The sequence below is a fragment of the Carassius auratus genome, chromosome 22 (genome assembly GCF_003368295.1).
Source record: "Carassius auratus strain Wakin chromosome 22, ASM336829v1, whole genome shotgun sequence".
Taxonomy (NCBI): Eukaryota; Metazoa; Chordata; class Actinopteri; order Cypriniformes; family Cyprinidae; genus Carassius; species Carassius auratus.
Window position 1 is genome coordinate 34,070,273 of NC_039264.1, and position 25,332 is coordinate 34,095,604.

The 25,332-nt window shown below is 33.8% G+C and overlaps 1 pseudogene; it reads right to left on the minus strand.

The window, feature by feature from the left end:
- Positions 1-546: 546 nt before the first annotated feature.
- On the minus strand, positions 547-25,331 carry LOC113040610 (NLR family CARD domain-containing protein 3-like; annotated as a pseudogene).
- Position 25,332: the final 1 nt, after the last annotated feature.

The following is a 25,332-nucleotide window of genomic DNA, read 5'->3' on the forward strand; positions in this document are numbered from 1 at the left end:
TGATCACATCATTTGGAATTGTTGCTTCATATTTAACCTAAATAATTTTCATATATTGTTTACAATACAAGTAAGAGCAGAGAGGATCAAAAGCAGAAATGTTTCGGTTATCTAGTTTTAAATAAACATGCACAACACCGTAAGACTATTGAGTCGCTGGGACACGGCGATCGAGTGCCAAAATCATCCTTTCTTTCCTGTCTGCTCTCCACTTTCCTGTAAAATGACAGAAAGGCAAAAAATTAAGTTACAGGTTTAATATATATATATATATATATATATATATATATATATATATTTTTTTTTTTTTTTTATAAAACCTTTAGATCTTTACTGTCACAGTGTGGTCCACAGGGATCCTCTCTATGATGTAATTTCATGTAGTTGTTATTTTTCATAATTATGACAACATTAATTATGTCAATGACTGTATGAAAAAACTGCCAGTGAGATGAGAATGGGTTTTATAACATTTGTCTTTATGTATTAGTCGGACCTGCATGGTCACTCATTCATATGTAATTTCTACAGGACATTCTACAGCTTTAAACAGGAGAACCTCTACATCTGTCAGAAGATCAGTTCGTCTGAACTGATGAAAGAGGAGAGACTCCATCAAGACTTTTTACATCAGTCTAAACATTATTATCTTGGGTTCAGAATACAATGAACCAAACACAATCAAACTCGATGTTTCTTCACAGAACAAAAACAATATATTTGTCCAGACACAACACTGACTTTATACAAATTCAAATAATTAATATATTTAAAAAAAATATAAAAATGTACAGAAATATAAAATGTAAAAATGAATTTATGGCATAAAGGAGTATAAAACTGACATTGATAGTATTTGAATCTTTAACATGTATACTTTCAGTTTATATTTAGTTTTCATTTGATAAATCTGAAAGCTTACATTGTATTGTACAATCATGTACAGCAATTTTCACATTTTTCAAATTTGAGTAGTTTAATCATAACGTCATCATCTGATTGTAGGCCTTAAAACAAAGAGTCTTGTCTTCCTAATCCACCTCATTTGAGTGTTAATCATCTTCTCCTCTTTCCTTTATTTCACCTGTAAATAAAACCACAAAATAAATTTGTAAATCTGAAAACAACAATGAACATTCAACAAACGTGTATGTTTCTATTAATGCTGCATTATTAAATTTGAAAGTCTGAGCCTCTTCCAGCTGCTTTAGTTATCATTATTGAAAAGCAACATACACAGAAAGAGTCAGTGTAATAACCTTTAGTTGTGCTGTTTGAAGCTGTTTAAATCAGTTATCAAATAAATATGTCTGTTTATAAACACACTAAATTCATATTAGCTGTAGGTTTTGAAGTGCTTGACTCTCTCCATAAATATCCCTTCTGAAGTCCTCAAAGATTTAAAACAGGTTAGGGGTAAGATTTATTTTCTTTTCTTTTTTGCTGATACTCTCAGTTCATATTTAAATATATATTGAACATTATGCATTTTGATTATAGACATTGCATCAAAGATATTAATTTATTACAGTACTGCTGAGGCTTGTCTGAGTATTCCTCATCTGATGGTGACTTTTCCTTTTCTGTTGATTTCACAGGTTCCTGAGCTTTTGACCTGGGTGTAAACAATCCACCAATGAAGTCCACTCCCCATCTGAACCAGTCCTTATCCAGGCTGCAAGGAGAAAGCAAAAATAACGTTAAGTGGGAGAAGTTGCAAATTAGTTTCTGTATTTCAATTACTTTGAGTACAGAGTATAATAGACAATAACAAACATTGAATTCTTGCAATCAGGTTAATTTCTGGTTTTACATTACTTGGCACACATTTTTCTAGATCAATATTGTTAACACTTTATATTAAGGACCAATTTTCACCCTTAACTTGCTTATTAGCATGCCTATCCTTAGCATATTAGCTTTTTATTAGTACTTATAAAGCACATATTAAAGTCCTATTCTGCTTGACCATTCTCTAGATCCCTGAATCCTTCCCCATACCAACAATTATCTTACTAACTATTGATAAGCAACAAATTAGGATTTTGTTAAGGCAAAAATCATAGTTAATAGTTATTTGATGGTGAGAATTGATCCCAGAACTAAAGAGTGACTACAGTATTTGTGTTTTAAATATAACACATTCAAAATGCTTATCTGTGTTAGTATGACTAAAGAGATGTTTACTCACCGCAGTTCACAGTTTAAGTCTCGTAGCACATCAGCGAGCTGCTTCTTTGAGTCTCCGATCATATTGTATCTCAGATCGAGCTTTTTCAAAAACTGCAGTATTTTTGCGTTTGTCAAAGACTGTGTTAAAGAAGAAACATCTGCAATTCTACAGTACTTTAGACTAGAAGGAGACCAACAGAAAGACAAAAAGAGATAAGAGAGATCATGGTAACAGTTTCTATGAAGCCTGTATTTATAATTAATTATAATTTTATTAAGGCCTTATAACGAAAGCATAATGCATTATATATATATATATATATATATATATATATATATATATATATATATATATATATATATATATATATATATATATATATATATAAAAACTATACAATATGTTCAACTCATGAATAATCATAACAACAATTATAATACATCATAATACTTGCATAAATGTGGTTATAAGTTTAAGAGTATGATCATTTATAACACAAAATGAACACCATATTAAATCTTCTTCATTTATTTAGTATCTGCACAGTATCTTACTACAGCTTGAGAGTGGTTAGATGTTGAGTGTTATTTGAGTGTTTCCTGATGAGCTAATGTTAATTTATTGATGTGAGCTTAATACTCCAACTGAAAAAAATGCTTTTATATGGTTACATTTTATTTTGATGGTCCCCTTAATCAGTTGACAAGCAACTACTTGGCAACTAATTCTATCATGAGAGTATCAGTGTGCTCAAGAATAGCAGAATCTAATAAGTTGATGTATTTGCAAAGAAACCTATGTCAGTTTATCTGTTGGTTGACCATCAAAATAAAGTCTTGGCATATATTTACAGTAGCAGACATGCTAATACTCTAATGACCGCTAGTTAATATGTAGTTTCAGAGTTACTTATCAACAGCTGTCTAAAGGCTACCATCAAAATAATCAAACCGATATTAAAATAAAAGTAGCAAATGTGTCATATTACACATTCATCTGATCTGATATCGGATCTTATAGCTGTTTAAGAGAATGTATTATTATTATTATTATTATTATTACTTATAAGTGGTCTTTGACCACTTGGCAAGATATGAGACTTATAATACACTATATGAGAAATATATCCATTGTAAAAGTGGATGCATTGTGTTCATTATGTTATAAATCATCATACTCTTAAAAGCTATAACCTCAAATAACAATATATTATAATATATTAAAACTGTTCTTATGAATATTCATGAAATGATACAACAAACTATACGTTTATATATATATATATATAATGCATTATGCATTCATTACAATGCCTTAAGAATACCCTTATAATGTATTATAAATGTGGAGAAATTCCACAGAACTGATAAAAAAAAAAAAGTTGTTTTATTTGACACTAAAGTGTGGGCTGAGCCTCATCAAAGCTACAGAAGTTTGTGCCGAAACACATTCAGTCCTTTGCAACTTAATTATTTTTTGTAAATGTTATACTGTATACAGTTACTGTTTTCATCACAAATATAATTTCTTGAACATTTTTTTAAATTAAATATTTAATCAAAATACACATTTTTGGAGGGGGGGTCCTTGCTTTGTTTGGTCTGCGGCACATGTGTTTTTGGCCAGCTGGTCATGCAGTTATTCTGCTGCTGTTCACACTGATCATTCAGTGCCATTTACAATGTGTCTTATACTTCCACATTTTTTCATGACAATTAGTGATATTACTGACAGAGAGAAGATGCTTGTGCCACAGCTACACATATCCCGCTAACACAGTGGTCTGTGAGGAATTATTTTCCACAAATATAATGCAAACTCAAGCTCTTCTTAAGATATTGAGTAACAGTGTTTCATTTAAAGGTGCTGTAGGGAACTTTTATGAAAAAATATTTTTTACATATTTATTAAACCTGTCATTATGTCCTGACAGTAGAATATGAGACAGATAATCTGTGAAAAAAATCAAGCTCCTCTGGCTCCTCCCAGTTGTCCTATTGCCATTTGCAGAAACTCCATCGCTCCCGGTAAAAAATAACCAATCAGAGCTGCGGTCCGTAACTTTGTTTGTGTTTAAAATGTAGAAAAATGTATATAAGAAGCGAGTACACCATGAATCCATTTTCCAAACAGTGTTTTTAGCTTGTCCTGAATTACTAGGGTGCACCTATAATAAGTGTTTATATTCTGACTATTTTAGATTGCTTCGGGGAAACCGCGGCGGAGTAACCCAGTACCTTTGTGATTCTTCATAGACATAAACAGAGAGAAGTAGTTCCGGCTATGATGTTCTTCCGCAAGACGCAAGCAGTTCTGTTTATTAACTGCTAGAGCGTCAAAGTTACCTACCGCAGCTTTAATGTCTAATGTCAAAGTAATTTTAAAGCATTGTAATTCTAATGTGAATGTTACTGACCACAGTTTTTCCAGTTTACAGTGTGGATCCTTCAGTAATTCACATAAGTGATTAATTCCTTCGTTTTTTATTTGATTCCCGTTGAGCTTCAGTTCTCTCAGGTGTGATGGGTTTGATTTCAGAGCTGAAGTCAGGATGAAACACTGTCTCTCTGTGATACTGCATTCACACAGACTGAAGATGGAAACAGAAAAATAAAAATTATGTTAAGTTCATGTGTGAGTTCAATTTATCATAACCAAACACCATGCAGTCATTTATATATAAGCAAAACATGATATTTAATTATAACACCACAATCCAATCCATAATTAGAATCTAAGTCTGAAGCATCTTTAGTTAATCTAATGTAGATTAAGACACATAACTGACTGGAAATTTAAATGGACTATTTTCACATTCTTAAAGTGAGAAAATAAATAAACTATGTTCAAATTTAATGTAATTTAAGTTAATTTAGTGTCTCACAAATAATAATTTGAGCTGTCGTGTTGGATTTCACACAAACTATCAGTTTGACATTATTTGTTTTTGCATGTTTACGTCACATCTATTTCACTATTACACATTCAGCTTTTACATTGCAGGTACGATGTGGTGAGAGATTTGTTAATAGTTCTGACAGTCTGAAGCCATTACTAAGCAACATTATTAACACATGGATTGTTCAAAAAGACAATCAGCTGAGGAAACATCTGTTGTTAAAACAAAGAAACCTTGTTTAGAGAAGAGTTTTCAAGTAAAAGTTAAAGTGAAAGAAACTGTAACAACTCATATTTACATCAGACTGACTTTTAAGAGAGGGTGAGATTTAAAACCGACCCAAAGATCAACAGGTACAATTATCTAGCCCTCAGGTGGTTTTCGGGGACTTTTTGACCCCAAATGACTTTTGCTCAAAAAAAAAAAAAAAAAAGTTCCCTTTGTCCAAATGGTATGAAACCTTCTACGGCTCTCAACACTTTCTAGATCTACAAGAAAAAAAATAAAATTGGAATGATATCTGTTTTTATGTTAGCGTGACAAAATTTGTGACACTCGTGGTCTTCGCAATCAAAATAAGACTAAATTCATCATCAAAATCAGAAACAACGCAGAACACATTGACAGAAATGGCTCAAATAAAGTGGCACACTTCCACCAATGCAAAAAACATCCACAATGCTAAATTATATTGCTCACAACACGCGTACACCCACACACACCCACACACACACACTTGTGAGGATATAAAACAACTGCTCTCTTATAATTATTTCAAAAAAATCATGCAAAATGCAAAACCACGAAAGAAGGAGAGAGAGTGAGAGAGAGATGACAGGATGAGACAAAACAATTTAGCACACACACACACACACACACAAACCTGCTCCAACCCCATTATTGAAAAACTGTTTTTTTTTCAGTAAAAAAATGCTAAACTTTGACAAAAAATATTTTATTTTTGTTATAATTGTGATTTTATAATATTTAGATATGAATGTTCTAATGTTAATAGATTTGGAGTATTCTATTTGAGCAACTGTGTGTCCGAGTTTAGTCATTTGTATAAAAAAAAAAAAAACATCCAAACCCTCTCTATATGTGAAGTGCTTTCCACAAAAATGTTCTTTAGTGTGCCATTCTCAAAAAAAAAAAAAAAAAAAAAACTAGTTCAAACACAATAAACACCTCTAATATTGATCCAGCCTATGAACTTCTAACTAGCCAGCTGTAGATTTAAATATCTGCACTGTTATACAGAGAAACCCTTCAGATGGACCCATACCTCACGGTTCTCCTCTACATGCCCTTCACATGTAAGCATGTGTGGTCTTAACTCCTTTCTGTCAATCAAGTACTTGAAGTGCTGTAAATAATGTCATTTAGGCCCTGTTGCTTTTAAATAAATAACTTAATAGTCAGTTTTAATCACACTGTTACTGATATAATGTACAGTCACTTACTGTAGTTTCTCCATCTTGCATTGTGAACTGCTCAGCAGAAGCCCAAGGTTTTCAACTCCAGAGTCTCCAAGTTGATTCCCACTGAGCTTCAGTTCTCTCAGGTGTGATGGGTTTGATTTCAAAGCTGAGGTCAGGATAAGACACTCTTTGTCGGTAATCATGCAATTACACAGACTAAAGACAGAAAGAGAAAAGACAATGAATCAGATCCGTAAATGCCACAGTCACTAATTAATCAGTAAAACATTGAAACATAATTATTGAACCATATGCTAATCCATAATTTGAATTGAGGATACTAGTAACAACACAAATCTGGAGCATCTTTACTTTCATTTTGACAAAAAAATAAAATTAATTATTGTGATTTATACATGTAGATTAAAATACAGAATCAACACACAGGTCATTGTAAAAATGACATTTAAATTGACTATTTTCCTGTTGTCAATTTGAGAAAATTAAGGCAATTTTATACATGAATCACAATTTTAAAAAAAATTCTCGAGTGCAGCTTAACAACACACAATAAAACATAAATAAATAAAAACTTAGATTAAGTGAAAAGTACTGTAAAACCATGTAACAACAATCAAGTTACTGAAGTTACACTATTCTCAAATGTGTATTTTTGCAGCAAGGATTTGCCAGATAGATGACAGTTTATGAAACAAAGTTTATATTGATTAACCTGTTAACTGTCACTCAAGTTTTTGAAGATAGACTTGAATGTGCATGATACAAACCTAAATTTTTATAATTCATGACTGAAAACATTTTGTAACATGATTTTGATGTGCCATTTACATGGTAATGCAATGTCTGATTTTAAAATGGGTTTTGAAGGATGAATTTTGAGATTTTATGTTTTCGAGTGATATATAACTTCTGATGATTTCTAAAATGTTTTTTAAACGAAGGTCAAAGCTCCTTTTGTAAAGTAGATTTCTGAGGGTGCACTCTTGTCATAAATTAATCTATTACTTTTCCTACATAATTTTTAACAAAAAAAATTGGTAAAATATATATTTGGGAGTCTTAGACCTTTCCAACGATATATAGTTTGTCAAGATAAGATTAGATTTGAGTGTAATATAGTATAGTCAACGTAGGTGTCCCATATATGGGACGGGGTGACATTTAACAGGTTAAAAAATATATATTTTTTTCTACTTAAACATATCATATCAATCAGTCCATTAGCTACCAGCATAATAAGATTTCATCACACTTTAAATGCTGTACAGTAAAATGATACTAACGCTAGTATTTCCAGCTTGAATTGTGGGTTCATCAGTAGATCACTGAGGTTTTTCACTCCAGAGTCTCCAAGTTGATTCCAGCTCAGGTTCAGTTCTCTCAGGTGTGAAGGGTTTGATTTCAGAGCTAGAGTCACAGCAGAACAACCTTCATCTGTCATATAACAGCAGCTTATCCTACAATGGGAAAAAGAGAGAAACAAGAAAAAAAAAACAGCGGAACAAACTCTTTATTCTGTACAGTCACATTAACACAGCATATTAACAAAAAGAGGAAGAGAGATCATCTTCACTAGGGATGGAGTATTGGCATTGGTCTTTATACTGATCTTGTGCACTATACTCATTAAAAGGCTCTAGATACCATGCAGTGCAAGTACTTTACTTGTGTCAAGACAAAAAAAAAAAAAAAAAAAAAAATAAACACAAACAACAGAACAAACAGACAGCAGAAAGAAGATATCAGAGATTAAGAATGTATATTATGCAAATGTATCTAAATTAAATTAGTTGTATGCATTTAGCAGACGCTTTTATCTAAAGCAACATACAGTGCATTCAGGCTATCAATTTTTACATATCATTATCTAGTATCTAATTACTAGAATATTAATATCATATTAATATGAATCAATAATATGAATAACATTATATTAATCAATATTCATTTAGTTCATTCCAGCTCAGGTTCAGTTTTCTCAGGTGTGAAAGGTTTGAACACAAAGCACAAGTCAGGATCTGACACTGTTTCTCTGTAATACTGCATCCACACAGACTGAAGACAGAGAGAGAACAGACAATGAATCAGACCTTATGATCTGCAAAGGCAGTGGTTCTCAAATGTTTCTCAACCACCCCCATCAAATTACTGTCTTCATTGAATATTAAAGTTGATTATTATTTATTTATAATTAGAACTCATAACATTTACAGTAACATTCATATGTTTGTGCTCATTAAACTACGATTTTAAGAAATGCAATACTTTAATTCAAGGGTCCATTGAATTAAATTATTTTTACAGTATTTTTTTATACAGAGGATCTTTCAGTTTGTTCTTCATTTCCTGAAACTCTTGATCACCCTTTTTACTGCAGTGATTTTACCTCAAATTTTTGGGTGGATGTAATGAATTATTTTTCAGTGTAAAATAATAACATGAATCCCTTATATTTATATACAAATATAGTTGGTGTATTTCTTAGATTCTGTGAGATTAGATTCTCTTATATTCAGCAATCAGGATGATTTCTGAAGGATCATGTGACTCTGAAAGCCGGAGTAATGGGGCTGTAGCATGAGAGGAAATAGAAAACAGTTATTTCAAATTGTAGATTTACAGTTTTACAGTATTAATTACATTAATATATAAATGCAATTTGATGAACATAAGAGATTTCTTTCAAAACCATTTATAAACTTTACTTTGAAACCTTGAAATTCTGTCGTAACAGCATCTTTAATTTCAGAAATATCAAGTTAATAAACATTCCTTCTCTTCCACTCAATTTTAAGACTGGTTCTTCTGTGTCAGTGTCACTCTTTTACTCAAAGGGTCAAATATGTTTAGGTCTGTTGTTCTCATCCACACTCTTTGCAGTAAGGTTACCTGCATTATCTAACATGGACTAATGGTGAACAATACCTCTATAGCATTCATGTTAATTTCAACATTTACAAAATCATTTTTAAAATGTAAATTTAAATTATGACACTTTCAATTGCTTTCAATTTAACACATTTATTTTTGAAGTAAATAATTATGGGGGAAAAAACAACAACGCTTTTAATAAACCCTGCCTGGCCCAGTATGTCATTTTATATTGCATGTAGCTGCTGCACATGGTTCAGGACATCATGTGGCCCATGAAGTTTTGTTCAATTACCCTAAAATACAAGATAAGAGGGCCTGTCTCTTATCTTATATTTTTGTCTTATATTTGCATCTAGTATTTTAACAAGAGCAAGATTGCCGTTTTCCCCAAATAACTGCAAATGTGACATTGATTTATACAACAAGAAGTTAATATTGTGTTACAATTTACACTAAATGTTGTCAGTATTGTTACAAACAAAGCCACAGCAGAACTGTTGTGCCTTTTCAGGAAACACATAATGGTGTCTTGTTCATTATTGAATCCACTTTTTTGAATAAATCAAGGGTGATTTAATTACCCATTCATAAAGACTGTCACTTGATTTGTTTCTGAATGAAGCAGCCAACAGAAAACAATCATTTGATGAAATAAAAAACTGAATGTCTCACTCATTATGACAGTGAATTGCCGAATTTGGTTTATATTCAGAGTACTATTACAACGAATGAACAAATAAAACTATATTAATTGCATTAATCAATATTTAACAAGTCTTCACAACCCTCAGCTTTTGAAAATCACCTTATTTTAAGCACAAATCAATACACTTTCAAGCTAAATCTTTGTGTAGAAATATATACTGAAATAAATACTTTTGAAAATAAAATAAATGTGTACATACATTTAGCCTATATTACATTTAATTAACAAATGAAAGTTGTTTTAATCATTGTTCTCCATCTACAGTAACTAAAATTATTACTGACCCATGATCAAAGCTAAGATAATAATTATTTGTTTCTTTGATGGGCTGTTTAGTTATAATACTCCACATTATTGTGACTGTGGTGTTGAGAGAAAAATGCCGTCTTAAACAAATGAGAAAATATTATTATCAAGTACAGTACTAGTAGTATTAAAAGTAATATAACATTTTACATTTTGTGAAATACTCACATCAGTGTGCTGAGTGTACAGTGTTTATCCTGCAGTAGAGCAGTGATCTGATTCACTCGTGTGTCTCCAAGTTAACATTCACTCAGATTCAGTTCTCTCAGGAGTAACGGGTTTTTACCCACAATTCCTGCCACATACTGACAGGCTTCTTCTGCAGCAGGACCCAAAAACCTGCAGAAGAGAAGATGAAGAAGTAGATTCAATTCAATTCCGTAAACTTGATCTAATGAAACTTAACACAGGGCACCAAACAAAAAAATCGAGTAAAGAACCATAGGCTCCTAAAAGAAAAAAACGTAGGCACCAAATTATTTTTTGAGGTTCCACAGAATAAACATATTTTATTTATTTTTTACATATATTTTAACCTTTCTTGGCATTATAAGCATTTTAATCCATCTTGTAGATGACCTGGGAACTAAGTGTTTTTTTCCAACTTGAAATTTACAGTCACACATCATTTATTACACATAATCTGTACCAATATCATGGACCTTAAGCATCACTTGGCCACTGAGTGTAGTTTTGGCTCCTCCTCCATACATCCTGTAACTGTTGTCATACACAAAAATAAAGGTGCTTCACGTAGCCAAAGTATAACCTATTTTTTTTGTCTAAATGGTTTCATAAAGAAACTTTACCATATGAAGAACCTTTACATTTCACAAAAGGCACAAAAGACAACCTCAGCAAAAACTTAACTTGCAATTCAATATTTGTCAATATTTGTTCAATATCGTAGTTTGGGGCCCTGTAACATTCAGAGTGTGAAATGGTTTATTTTGTATAAGTGAAATAATATTTACATAAATAATTCACCTGCATACCATTTATTTTGCATAATTTCATCACATCTCACCTCAGTGTCTTCAGTTTACACTTTGGATCGTGTAGTACATCACAGAGCTATGGAGCCAAAAGAGTCTCAATAAAGATAAATGCACACACTACATTCACATATGCACACATAGGATTCATACATGCACACACATGATTCATAAATACACACACAAGATACACAAATGTGCACAAAATTTACAAATGCACACACTAAATTTAAAAAGCACAGAAGATTCACAAATGCATACAAAATTCAGAAATGCACACAAAATTCAGAAATACACACACAATTCAGAAATGCAAACAACATTTACAAATGCACTCAAGATTCACAAATGCACAGAACAAGATTCAGAAATGTATTTCTGATGCACACACACATATATCTTGATTTACAAACTGCTTGCGGTCTGTGAACTTCACTGCATTTGTGTGTGAATTTTGAGACTCCTCTGACTTGGCTCGACACACAAATGCCTTTTTTTTAAACAGGGAATGATCTGCAACCAATCAGATGTCTCCCTTCTTTTAGCCAATCACAAGAACGCACTCCACGTGGTTGTTTACTTATAAGCCAATCACATGAACGCGTTCACACAGCGCGATATGCCTGTGGTGCGACATATTATAGCCTACTTATTTATGAAATTGTATGGAAATACAGATGTTTAGATTACAATTCAGGTTTATTTTTTATTATTTTTTACAAAATATAAATTTTAAAATGTCTCAATACATATAGCCCAGACTGTGACTGCAGAAAAAAGTTAACCATGGATTCATAAATTTGCAATAGGCAATTATTTCATTTTATTGAAATATTTTAATGAAAGTAAAACAAAATTTTTTACACCTTTTTGAATATTTTAAATATATCTAAATATTCTTTTGGATGCAATATAGAAGTCACTTTAATTATAATATTCGGTCCCTACATGAAGAGAGAGTCAGTGGTCCGCTGAGAGAGGAAAGTGACTCTCCAGCTGCGCAAAGTGAGTCGTTCGCTGCGTGACTCGTGAGGAAAGTGAGTCGTTCGCTTCGTGACGAAAGTGAGTCGTTCGCTGCGAGAGGAAAGTGACTCTCCGGCTGCGGAAAGTGAGTCTCCTGCTGCGCAAAGTGGGTGTCCGGCTGCGCAAAGTGAGTCGCCGGCTGCGTGAGGTAAGTGAGTCGTTCGCTAAGGAAAGCGAGTCGTTCGCTGCGTGAGGAAAGTGAATCGTTCGCTGAGGAATGTGAGTCGTTCGCTGATTGAGGAAAGTGAGTCGTTCGCTGATTGGCTTATAAGTGAACAATCCCCCACGTGGGGTGCATTCTTGTGATTGGCTCAAACAAGGGAGATATCTGATTGGTTGCAGATCATTCCTTGTTTAAAAAAAGGCATTTGTGTGTCGAGCCAAGTCAGAGGAGTCTCAAAATTCACACACAAATGCAGTGAAGTTCACAGACCGCAAGCAGTTTGTAAATCAAGATATATGTGTGTGTGCATCAGAAATACATTTCTGAATCTTGTCCTGTGCATTTGTGAATCTTGAGTGCATTTGTAAATGTTGTTTGCATTTCTGAATTGTGTGTGCATTTCTGAATTTTGTGTGCATTTCTGAATTTTGTAAGCATTTGTTAATCTTCTGTGCTTTTTAAATTCTGTGTGTGCATTTGTGAATTTTGTGCGCATTTGTGTATCCTGTGTGTGTATTTATGAATTATGTGTGTGCATGTATGAATCCTATGTGTGCATAGGTGAATATAGTGTGTGCATTTATCTTTATTGATACTCTTTTGGCTCCATACAGAGCTCCTTCACTCCTGATTGTCCAGGATAATTTCCTGTGAGATCCAGCTTTATCAGGTGTGAAGGGTTTGATCTCAGAGCTGAAGCCAGAGCTTTATAACCTTCTTCTGTGATACTGCAGTCTGAAAGACTAGAACAGAAACAAAAATAAATTACATTTGTTCTAAAAACTGACCTGAATAATGTAAATCCCAAGAAAATTATATTTAATTCCTTGTACAAATGTATTGGAAATTAGTTGAAAAAACTGTTTAGTGACTATGGAGGCATAGATAACTTTAATATGTTAGACAGCAACCTCACTTTCAGGCTTCTTACTATCTAAAAGTCTTTTCACAACATACAAGCAACCTAAAAATGGTTCAACATTAAAGTTTTGGAACTAAATGGGCAAAACTGGAAAAATAAATAAATAAATCACCCACAGTGGTGTGAAACACTAATAAACAATTATAGGACCATCCGCACCCTCAAAAGGACTAGGCCTTTATCTATCTTATCACATATAATCTTAAGATAAATGGTGATTATCAGATCTCACTCTCCTCCAGTCCTAACAGACTGGTCTAAATTCTAAAATAAAGAAGAACAGCACCATTTAAGTGCTAACTCTAGAATATCTGCATATATAGAGATGTCTGTATCCCGTTACTATACTCATAACCATTACAATTACAAGCATTACATGTACAATTTGAATCCAACAACAAATACATCGACAAAATATTTCAGTCAGAGTTTGTATGCTTCCTATAAAGCTCTATCCGTTTAACACACATGCATGAGTTTGCAGCCAGCGTGAGTTTGAGCATGAGTTTACTCCACAAACAGGAAATCCTTCTGAGCTAGGGTGGCGAATCATGCAGAGGGTTTCAATGACCGTGGGGAAGAAAAAAGGAAAACAAAACACTTTCAGAAACGGAAACCAAATAGGAAGAAGTGGTGCTTAGTTTTTTTTTTTTTAGGTTCTGTCTTCTTTCATGATGTTGCCTTCATTTGGCCCGAGGAGACATAGGATAATTCACCATGAACAGTCTTTATTAATCATATAGGAACAATGAACACATGTAGGAATAGGGATCAACATTTAGATGGCACAAAGGACTCAGGAAAACACAGGGCTTAAATAAGGAACCAAATAAGGAAATTAAAAAGGAAAAACTTGGAATCAATTTCACACTCAGACATGAGTAAAGACACATGGTAAACACAGAGCACGTCGGAGGAGGAAAACAAACAAACAGTCCATTGGTGTGACAATACTTTTGTTCTACTGACAACAAGCCAAATAGACATGGACGGTACACTTTGATGCAGGCAGTAGAGAGCAGGTTTTTGCAGACCATTTTCTTTTGCATGCTTCAGCTTTACACCTTCGGTGTAAACTTACCTTAAGCTAACTCCCCCCAAGAAAAATAATACTTCAATCAAAATGCACCCTTATACGACTTCAGGGTTTTTTGATATGATTGAGTAGCACACACTTCACGATGGCTGCATAAAAATGTAATATAACATTGTCAGAACATCTTTTCAGCAATTGTGAACATTGTTAAAATTATAGTCTTGCATCCTAGAAACTACTACACAACTTTAGGATTTGATTTGTCTAGTTTTTTAAACATGCCAGTCAAATTTTGCAAAACCCCAGACCAGGCCGTTATAACCTTCGGCTCTAATGTTGGAGAAGCGCCAGAGAAAGATGCTCCATAAGCGGGTAGTTAAGTCCTCCTCAACGTGATCTCGTCCCTTTGCGTGGAACCTCTTTTTATCAAATCAGACATTGGAGAAATCATAGACTCTGTCACGTACGGTGTTACAGGAACGAGAGAAGGAACCAATTGCAGGTAAGTATGATTTATTTAAGGGATAATCCAGAGGGGTAAACAGTCCAGGCAGGGGTCGAAACCAAAACATCAATCCACATAAACAAGACACGAACACAAGGCAAGACAAGGCAAGAATTGACGGACATGAATAATACACTGACATTAAACAAGGACTCCGTCACATAGACTAAGACAGACTGGGTATAAGTAGACAGAAGGATAATGAGGGAACAAGAGAACTGTGGGGGACAATCAATACACAACAAGGAGGAAGGTGACCAAATAAGGGAACAGGAAGTGATCTGGTGACAGACACCGTGAGAAAGGAGGACATCTAGTGGAACCCCAGGGAACACAACCCAGACACTGTGACAGACTCAAAGATCGAACAACTTGCTGTCGCTATCAGAAGAGAACTGTCGGCATTTAAAAATGAGGCAGGCACGGAGATTGACGTTACGAAGGGCGATCACTCTGAAAAATTAGCAAGCCTGGGAAGTTATGCTTCGCCTTCATCTGACACAGTGGTTAAGATGGTACCAGATCTGGTAAAGCTAAAGAGTAGAGTGGAGCAACTTACGGAAAAATGCACTAACCTATAAAGCCACAGAAGAAGACAAAATATCTGAATACTGAACATTAAAGAGGCAGCTGAATCCAGAGTATAGCGAATAAAGTGGAGTAGAGATTTTGTTGCCCGGTTCTTCGCAGAGACCCTGTCCTTAGATTACCCCACACGTGGACCGAGCCCACTGAGCTCTATACTCCCATTTTGGAAATGATGAACCACCTCGAGCCTTCATTCTGTGCTTGCATCTGTCCACAAGATGGAAGAAATAATACAAAAGGCAGCCAGGATGCAGCATATTCTCTTGGTAACACTTTAGAATACTGTTTCTTACTTACTACATAACTAATAAGGAATTACTGAAGAACTAACAGGTGATTATTCATTAACACTTAACTCACTACTGTTAACTACTAAGAAAGATGTGTTAACTAATCAGTATGTAATATAATTTTATGATTGTGTTAAGTAACAGTTAGCTAATCAGTAACTAATATATTCTGTGATAACTCCTGAATAACTACTATTAATTATCTACTAGTTAAGGTTCAAGAAAAATAACTATGAAATAACTACTAATGAACAGTTATATGCAAAAGAAACACTATAATAATCAGGCTGTGTCCCACAAATCAAGTACTTGAGTAAAAGTACAGATACCCCAATAAAATATTACTCCAGTAAAATTATAAGTAGGCTTGTTAATTTTCAAAATTACTTGAGTAAAAGGACAAGTACAAAGTACTACTACAGTAGCAACTTTGTTACAGCCCAATTATTAGCCTATAATGGAAATGAAATATGGATTTTGTTTGCTTCTAAATGTTTAACTTTTGATTATGAAATGTTTGTTAAATTAGTTAAAATGTGGGCAGTATACATGTTAAAATGGAATAAAATATGCTGTATTAAGAAATGTTCTCATCTGAAATAAACAGATGAGAGTATTTTACAAAGTTTATGATTACTTTTATAGGTTGTTCTTAGTCAAAATGATGTAGTTTATTATTTACTAGGTTCACTTTAGAATTCTGTAAGTCCTGCAAAATTATCTGATAATTCTTTATTAATTACTAATGGGTTCCCTATGTTTTCACTTTAGAATACTGTTTCAGATTCTAAGTAATTCTTCAGGAATTATTTGATAATTAATTATTAATTACTAATGGGTTCCCTATGTTTTCACTTTAGAATACTGTTTCAGATTCTAATTAATTCTTCAGGAATTATTTGATAATTCTTTATTAATTACTAATCGGTTCCCTGTGTTTTCACTTTAGAATACTGTTTCAGATTCGAAGTAATTCTTGAGGAATTATCTAATAATTCAGCCTGATCTCACAATCAAAACGTACATATTTAGACGTAAATTAAAACTATCCAATACGTATGTGCCTTTACGTATTTACAGTGTTGTTTACGTATTATCTGGACGTAATTACAGGTTTGATACGTAACTAAATTTACATAAAAACAACCTAAAATACGTACAGATAGAACGTGTTCTCTGACCAGTCAGTTATCCATAGAAAAATGCGTAACCCCACCCGAACCTAAACCTACCCAATTTATACAGAATGTTAAAAGAATAAAACATAATAAAACACAATTTTAGTAAAAATATAACATTAAAACGTTATTTTGAGCCACTAATGTTAATTCTACACCTACTCCTAAACCTACCAATAACCATTTCTTAAAACTACATAACGTTACTGTTATAAATAAACAAATAACAGACAAACAAACATAACATTAATCATTTATTTTTTGCGAAAAGATCAAAAGTGGTACCAAAAGTAGTTCAAATGATAATGAGTTCCAGTCGCAGTCCTCTCTGGAGGTAATAGTTTTTATAAGGTACAGAGCAGAATTTAATTTATTAATCCGTGAAATTATGAATCTGTCTTCTCTCCATGAAGGCGCACTGGCGCAGTACTGATTCAAATCAGTGTTGCCAACTTCTTTCAATGGAAAGTAGCTAAACCCTGCCTGAAAAGTCGCTAAATGTCGCTAGATGACGTCATATGCTAATTAGCATATTCATGACGTAAGTGTCATATTATCTTGCCCTTTCTGTGCTCATGTACTGCATTTTAAGGCAGCTAAAATTCTCAATAAAAGTTTTTTATTATTATATTTTAATGTTTCTGTTGTCCAACAACGGAATTACTATTATAATGACTGAAACGCGGTCCATTAAGACTACATAACCAGCTCTCAAAGATGTTAATCTCTGCACTAAAATCCTATTTATGACAATGTCTAATGAAATCACATACACATAAGATTGAGATAATGATTGTACTGTGATTTCGGCTATACTTGTATGTAAAATAGAGTTAGAAGCAACAGAATATATATTTTTTTAACTGAAAGTGCTGCTCCTCTCTGCTCGCTGAACGTAACAGATGCACAGAGAGAGAGGCGTGTGTGCACGCGGAGAAAGAGAGAGCTCGTGCTGCAGTGTCGGAGAGTCTCAGAGACTAAATAAGGTCTGTCAAAAAAAGTCGCTAGATTTGTCGCTAGTCGCTTTTTTGGAAAAAAGTCGCTATGGGGGTCTGAAAAGTCGCTAAATCTAGCGACAAAGTCGCTAAGTTGGCAACACTGATTCAAATGTCTATCAACTGAAACACGGCATGTTGCAATCTGTGACGAATTAGGTGAGAACCAATGAGAGTTCGATATCAGTGCCGTAAACCGTGTCGTAACGTCGAGGGTTGCTCACTGGCGCTATTTTCACATTCAAATCATATCATAACGAGCACGGGCTTTGACTATGTGACGGTCGCTGTTACTGAGAATGAAGATGAAGATCGATTGATAAAGGGCTGAATTTGGATATGTTCCTTGCAAACATCTGGATTCTAAAGATATGGAGTACAGCAAACAAATAAAATGGATGTGATTTGTAATTTTATGCTGTGCTTTTGTGTATCTATGGTTGTAATGCCACTCATTGGATAGGAGAAAATCGCACAGCAAAATATTGCAAAATGTTTCAGGTTCAAAATAAGTCATTCAGAATTATTTGATCATTAATTATTAATTACTAATGGGTTCCCTATGTTTTCACTTTAGAATACTGTTTCAGATTCTAAGTAATTCCTGAGGAATTATCTAATAATTATTTATTAATTACTAATGGATTCCCAACATTTCCACTTTAGAATAGGTTTAATGTTTCAGGTTCAAAATAAGTCCTGCAGAATTATTTGATAATTAATTATTAATTAATAATGGGTTGCCTATGTTTTCACTTTAGAATACTGTTTCAGATTCTAAGTAATTATTCAGGAATTATCTGATAATTCTTTATTAATTACTAATGGGTTCCCAATATTTTCACTTTAGAATAGGCCTAATGTTTCAGGTTCAAAATAAGTCCTGCATAATTATTTTATAATTCTTTATTAATTACAAATTGGGTATATATATATATATATATATATATATATATATATATATATATATATATATATATATATATATATATATATATATATATATATATAATATGTGGTATATGCTGAGGAGGCACACATACAGTACTGTATAAATATAAAAACTAAGGTTATCACAAGGCACTGGAGTGGGGTTCCTACTGGAGGTGATTTCTTACAAAACACACTCACAAAACAATTTACTACATAGGCAAAACCTCTATAAAATGTATTGCATTTATTATTATTGCATTTTCATACTACTACTATTATTGCTAATAGCATTTATATGAAAGGGTCACAGTTCAATGTAATTGTGTAAAACTGTTCATTAGTAGTTACTTCATAGTTATTTTTCTTGAACCCTAACTAGTAGATAATCAATAGTAGTTCTTCAGGAGGTATGACAGAATACATTAGTTATTGATTAGCTAACTGTTACTTAACATAATCATAAAATTATATTACATACTGATTAATTAACACATCTTCCTTAGTAGTTAACAGTAGTGAGTTAAGTGTTAATGAATAATCACCTGTTAGTTCTTCAATAATTCCTAATTAGTTATGTAGTAAGTAAGAAACAGTATTCTAAAGTGTTACCATTCTCTTTAGGGGCGAAATAATCAATATCTTTCTGCACTATCCGCCTGCTGTGGGAAAGCGACATAAACTTTTTAAATGCGCGAGGGAGATGCTGAAGAATAAACCAGGAGTCAAATACGGACTGCAATACCCTGATAAACTGAGGGTCTCGCACAACAGCAAACAATTCTACTTCACTGATAGAGACAAAGTGGTCAAGTTCACTGAAAGCAAATTTCAGGACCAGTGTAAAGGATGTTGTCAGACTGAGTCAATTAAGATCAGAATAATGTGACTGACAAAATTTAATCAGCATCGACTCTTTAATCAGCATTATATGACTGTTTACATATCTCTTGTTATCTTGAGATGCTCCCCTTGTACTCCTTATTACGGAGCTGTGCTGATACAAGTTTTTGGAAGTTTAAAGTTTGATACTTTTTTTGAAGGTATTTGATAGGTTTTATTTGATAGTTTTTATATATACAGCATATATATATATATATATATATATATATATATATATATATATATATATATATATATATATATATATATATATATATGTATGTTGTTATATTTTACTTTACTTACCTTAATTCTGCATTGCACCACGTGTTCTAGTTAGTCAGTTAGATGACAGGATCAATGTTTATGTTTTGGGGAATATGGGATGGGAGTCTGTTTAAAATAATCCAAGTTTCTAAACAAGCAGTAAAGACGATTGGGCTGATTTTTAATCAAGCAAAATAACAGAAAAAGCCTCAAATGTATCTCATGGAATGTTAAAGGATTAAGAAGAAGTGATGTCTGCACACTGGAAACTACTGCTCCAGAGGAATTTAATCAAGCAACGTTTCGACCTTCAGGGCCCGTATTCATAAAGAATCTTAATGCAAAAAGTATCTCCTAGTGACAAATTTCTAAAAAAATTCTTAGAAATGTGGCCGTTTACTCTTAAAATTAAAGAAAAAATCCTAGTAAAGAAAAAAGTAATTCAGAAAGCATCTTAAACCTTAAAAGAGGTCTTAAGGTCAAACTTGTTAGGAGCACAGATGAGGACTTTTAAGAGGCTTAAGAGTTTCTTTAGCAGTGGAGAAAATGACAGATAAGACACTATAGATTAGATCGTGCAGGGATCATGTTTGTGACTGATCTTATTAGAGACGTGCTAACATCTCCGACACAGCACATAAATGCCCTAGCTCCAGAAATTAAAGTAATCACTACATTACGATATTTGGCAACTGGGAAAATGCAACAATGCAATAGTGATGATTTGGGTCTGTCACAACCTTCTGTAAGCAGAGTGATCACACAAACAATTACAGCACTTTCAGAACATCTTATTGTGTCGCAGTTCATTTAGTTTCCACTGGACATTCCCACCTTGCAGGCTCAAAAAACTGCATTTATGAATATAGCAGGCTTATAGGTGCGCATAAACAGGGGGAATGAAGCATTAATAGTTTGTGCAATATGCTCCGAGGTCTGCTTCCTGTCCCTTGCTGTGACACCCGGCCCGAATTTTCCTTTAAGAATGGCCTTGTGTTCATCCACTAACTGGGCTAACAGTAAAAGACTGTTCCTCGGTCCAGTTTGGCTTTCTCGCCCTTCTTTGTTTTGATTCCATGTTTGATACATTAAAACATTAAAACATTCAAACTGCCAATTAAATAGGACAGCAATCACTGTAACTGGAAAGAGTGGAACGATATTTATCATTCTAAGCCAATCAAATACCTCATAGGAAATTAAAAGCATGGTAAATAAAAAAAGATTTATATACACACATATAATGTGTGTGTGTGTGTGAGAGAGAGAGAGAGAGAGAATGGTCAAATAGGAAAAATTACGCATTTCAATTCAAAGTGAGAATTAGAGTAGAGTGACCCTATACTTAAAATCACTCTTTTTTCCTTCTTGGACAACCAACCAATCACAGTCTTGAAAAGATTGTGTCATACATAGCAACGGGGTCAACCCCGCCTCCTCACTAAGATGAAAGTTTTTGTCTTTTCCTTATCTCTATAAAAATGGCTTAATATCAAAATCCTCATTCAACCCCTAAAGGTGACAAAGTATTTAAAGTATAAATCCAAAAACATTCCCTCTGTAATTTCTTCTCATAATCTCCTCCTCTTAAGGGTTTTGTTACCTTTTCTATACCAATATTCTGCAAAACGCTGACGTTATGTCCTGATTGTCTAAAACGAGACGCTATAGGACTGCGCATATTATAGTAAATTAAAAGCATGGTAAATGAAAAAAGGATTTACCTATATACACACATATAATGTGCGTGTGTGTATGTGTGTGTGAGAGAACGGTCAAATAGGAAAAAATACGCATGTAAATTCAAAGTGAGAATTAGAATAGACCCTATACTTAAAATCACTCTTTTTTTTCCTTATTGGACTACCAACCAATCCCAGTCTTCAAAAGATTGTGTCATACATAGCAACGGGGTCAACCCCGCCTCCTCGCTAAGATGAAAGTTTTTGTCTTTTCCTTACTCAGAGTTGCTCCCAGATCGGTCCCAAATCGCTCTTAAGCTAAGACTCCTATACGTAAAAGTTTTTAAGCTAAATTAAGAGTTTTCTGAGAGGATCCTTAGAATCTTTATGAATACGGGCCCAGGTCATTATCCAAGTCTGGTTTGTAATATGTTGCCTGGTTTAATGAGTTGAATCTTGCTGTTAGCTTTAATTTGGAAATTGTACTTTTTAACACCTTGATAATGAAAGTTAGACAACATCAGGCAAATATAGAATATGTAAATCCAGCATTACCATACTGTGGATATTTAAAAAAAAAAAAAAAAACAGTAAAAAAAAAAAGAAAATCATTCCAATAATAGATTTTTATCCATTTGTAAAGTGTAAAAAATATCTAAATCAACTGTTGCCATACAATGTCATACAACTTACCTCAGCATCTCCAATTTACACTGTATGTTATTCAGTCCAGAGCAGAGCAGCTTCACTCTTGTATCCTGCAGATTATTATTGTTCAGGTTCAGCTCTTTCAGACTGGTATCTGATCCAAGAATTGTAGCCAGAGCTGAACAGCTTTTGTCTGTTAAGTTACAACCATTTAACCTGCAGGGGAAATAAATCACATCACATAATAAGGTGGAACATATACAATACGTTTTTATATATTATAATTAATATATTTATATTATTTTACATGAATAAGGTGAGCCAAACTAACATGTTTTTTCAAAAACTAGAAAATGGCATTTAGATAAAATTACAGGTACAGTAAAATTAAAACAAAGTAAAAGATAACTTCACACAGTACTCATGTGCTTTCTTATAGACCATTTTCTGTGCGCCCACACCCAAAGTGTGCGCACGTAAAGCTGCCTCTGAACCAGCGCACAACTACAAACTGACTATATTAGATACTTGCATGAGGCATTTTTTTCTGTCTTAAATATGACTTTGAACTAATGTGCTATATTATATGGGCCACAAAGCCTGATATATCAAATCAAAATACCTTTTTTACACAAATTTCAATTAAATGTTTGAAAACATTTGAAAACAATAATACATTTCTACATTGGTGCAAAGATGGTGCATCGCTAATAACAATGTATAAATAATTAGCTTTGCACTTTAATTCTCCTTTACTCATAAAAATAAGACAGAAACTGAAATAAGAAACAAATATAGCATGAAACATGTTATTTATGGTCACTAAAGAATCACTATAGAGCAATGTGGATAACTGCATATTCTAAGCTATATCATAACTTTAAAAAAAGAAAAAAGAAAAAAATTGCTTACAGAGCTCTTTTGGAGGTTTTGATGACTGCTGATAATCTAATGAGACACTCGTCTGATTTCTTGAATTTCTGAAGCTCAAACTCTTCCAGCTCTTCCTCTGATGTCAACAACACAAAAGCCAAAGCAGACCACTGGGCAGGAGAAAGATCAACAGATGAGAGACTTCCTTTGCTAAGGTGTGTCTGAATCTCTTTTACCAGAGTTTGATCATTCAGTTCATTCAGACAGTAGAACAGATTGATGGATCTCTCTGGAGACAGATTAGCTTCAAATTTCTGCTTGATGTACTGAACTATTTCCTTTTTTCTCTGGTCATTGCAGCCTTCCTGTGTCAACAGTCCTCGTAAGAGAAGTCTATTGGTCTGGAGTGACAGACCGAGAAGGAAGCGAAGGAAAAGGTCCAGGTGTCCATTGTCGCTCTCGAGTGCCTTGTCCACTGCAGTCTTGAGCAAATCAATCGTGGTTTCATTTTTTTCCTGTTCTGAGTCTTGAACAAATACATTTTTCTTGCTGATGTCTATAAACAGATTTGCATAAAGGGCTGCAAAAAACTCTTGAATGCTCAAGTGAACAAAACAGTACATGGTACCAAAAATGATCCCCGTTTCCTCCTTAAAGATCTGGGTACACATGCCTGAATACACTGATGCCTTATAAATGTCAATACCACAGGCTTCCAGGTCTGTGTCATAGAATATCATGTTGTTTTTTTCCAACTGATGAAATGCCAGTTTCCCCAGTGAAAGGATGGTGTCTTTATCCCAGGAAACATCTGGTGTGTATTCTCCATCATACTTTTGACGGCTCTGCTGGATCTGAAAGCGGAGAAAGTGTGTGTACATTTGTGTCAGAGTCTTAGGAATGTCTTCAGTATTTGATTCCTGCAGTGTTCTCAAGGAGTCATCAGCCTGATTTCTCACATCATTACTCCTTTTCTCCTCTAAAATGTTCTGGAGAACAGTGGCTGAAATCCAGCAGAAGACTGGGATGTGACACATGATAAAAAGACTCTTTGATTTTTTAACATGATCAATGATTTTGTTGCCCAGATTCTCATCTTTGAATCTTTTTCTGAAGTACTCCTCCTTTTGTGCATCATTGAATCCTCGTATCTCTGTCACCCGGTCGATACAGTCAGGAGGAATCTTACTGGCAGCTGCTGGTCTGGTGGTGATCCAGATGAGAGCAGAAGGAAGCAGATTTCCCTTGATGAGGTTTGTCAGGAGAACATCCAGAGAGACTTGTGATGTTACATCAGACCACGTCTCATTACCATCAAAGTTTAGAGGAAGTCGGCATTCATCCAAACCATCAAGGATGAACAGGACTTTAAAATTATTTCCCCTTGTAAGGTTCAGGCGTTTTGTCTTTGGGAAAAACTGATTTATAAGGTCCATCAAACTTTGTGTTTCTTTCTCCTTTAAGTTCAACTCTCTGAATGGAAGAGGAAATATAAAACTGATGTCCTGATTTTTTTTCTTCTTCAGTCCAATCCAGAACAAACTTCTGCACAGAGATGGATTTTCCAATGCCAGCAACTCCTTTTGTCAGTACAGTTCTGATCTGCTTTTCTTGTTCAGGAGCTTCAAATATGTTTGAGCATTCAACCTGTATCTCTTGTGATTCATGACGCCTGGAAGTAACTTCAATCTGTCTTACCTCATGTTCAGTATTGACCTGTTCACTACAACCCTGAGTGATATAGAGATCTGTGTAGATGTTATTCAGAAGTGTAGAGTCACCTTGCTTTGCAATTCCTTCAAACACAAATTGATACTTATTCTTCAAAGCTACATTTTAGCTGATGAATGAAGATAAGATCATCTAAATCAGGAACAAAAAAACAAACAAAACAAAACAAAAAAACAGTTTCAGTCCACTTTCTCTAATAGATTCATAAGTGACAGATGTTCATG